The sequence below is a fragment of the Otolemur garnettii genome, unplaced genomic scaffold, assembly GCF_000181295.1.
Source record: "Otolemur garnettii isolate 467f Iridium unplaced genomic scaffold, OtoGar3 scaffold00021, whole genome shotgun sequence".
NCBI classification, from domain to species: domain Eukaryota; kingdom Metazoa; phylum Chordata; class Mammalia; order Primates; family Galagidae; genus Otolemur; species Otolemur garnettii.
The window spans coordinates 18,355,268-18,356,642 of NW_003852416.1; the positions used below are offsets into that span (position 1 = coordinate 18,355,268).

The 1,375-nt window shown below is 43.1% G+C and overlaps 1 protein-coding gene across 1 annotated transcript in view; it reads right to left on the reverse strand.

Annotated features, from left to right (window-relative positions):
* The window catches only part of GBF1 (golgi brefeldin A resistant guanine nucleotide exchange factor 1), a 134,332-nt gene that overhangs the window by 123,044 nt on the left and 9,913 nt on the right, over nt 1–1,375 (reverse strand). The gene's annotated exons all lie outside the window — the stretch shown is intronic.

Below are 1,375 nucleotides of genomic sequence, written 5' to 3' on the forward strand. Positions count from 1 at the left end.
CTGGGACTACAGGCTCCCGCCACAATGCCTGGCTATTTTTTTGTTGCAGTTTGGCTGGGGCCGGGTTCAAACCCTCCACCCTCGGTATATGGGGCCAGTGCCCTACTCACTGAACCACAGGTGCCACCCCCTCCCTTCCAGATTTTCAAAGAACAATGGAAAAGAACAAAAGCCTTAAAACTGGTAAGGGGCATATTATCTCCTGGTTTTCTGAAGCAAAACTGAGAGCCTAAGGGAGTCTCCATCTATCACCCTTTGAGGTGATCTGAGTTGAAATGATCTAATCTCCATTTTGCTCCTTATCCAACTCTTATTGGATACAAGGAGAGAAAGAACAAATGCATTCACCCTTTCCATAAACATATCCAAAATCACTTCAAAACTTGTGGTGATCAATTAAGTATCTATGAGCAAGGCTGAGAGAAACTCTTCAGTCACTCCTAATCAAAAGTACACATTGAATTTTAAGCATTTGGCTTCTGAAACCCTTTGGCACTTGTCCTAAGTTTGAGTGGGTGGAAAAGAAGAAAGGGACTCTGCCTGCCTCCTTGTTCAAAACAAAACAGCAGCTGGCTTTCTCTCTTTTTACTCATCTGACTGCTGTCATGGCCAGTTGGCATTTATCCAAAGAGAAGTTTCAGGCCTCAAGAGGTAGCTGTGCTAAAGAGAAAAAATGTAAAAAGACCAATACCAGCAACTTTGACACCCACCACAGACCACACTGTTACACTGCCCCCTAATCTCCGCTAGAAAGAAATTAGTTTCGTTTGCCTCTGTTTCTGAGAACTTAAACTATTGTTAACAAGAATATTCTTTCTTCTTTTCTTATCACCTTTTTTTCTTTTTCTTTTCTTTTTTTTTTTTTTTTTTTTTTGAGAAAGAGTCTCATTATGTCTCCCTCAGTAGAGTGCTGTGGCATTACAGCTCACAGCAACCTCAAACTCTTGGGCTCAAGTGATTCTCTTGCCTCACCCTCCCAAGTAGCTGGGACTAAAGGCATCCACAATGCCCGGCTATTTTTTGGCTGTAGTTATCATTGTTGTTTAGCAGGCCCCAGGCTGGGTTCGAACCCGCCAGCCCTGGTGTGTATGTGGCTGGAGCCCTAGCGGCTGAGCTATAGGCACTGAGCCATTACCACCCTTTTCTTCTCTCTCTCTCTCTTTTTTTTTTTCTCTTTGAGACAGATTTTCACTCTGTTGCCCAGGCTAGAGTATTGTGGCATCACCGTACCTCACAGCAACCTCTAACTCTTAGGCTCAATCGATCCTCTTGCTTCACACTTCCAAGTAGCCGAGACTAAGGCACCAGCCAAAACACTTGACTAATTTTTTTTCTATTTTTAGTAGAGATGGGATCTCACTCTTTTTTTTTTTTT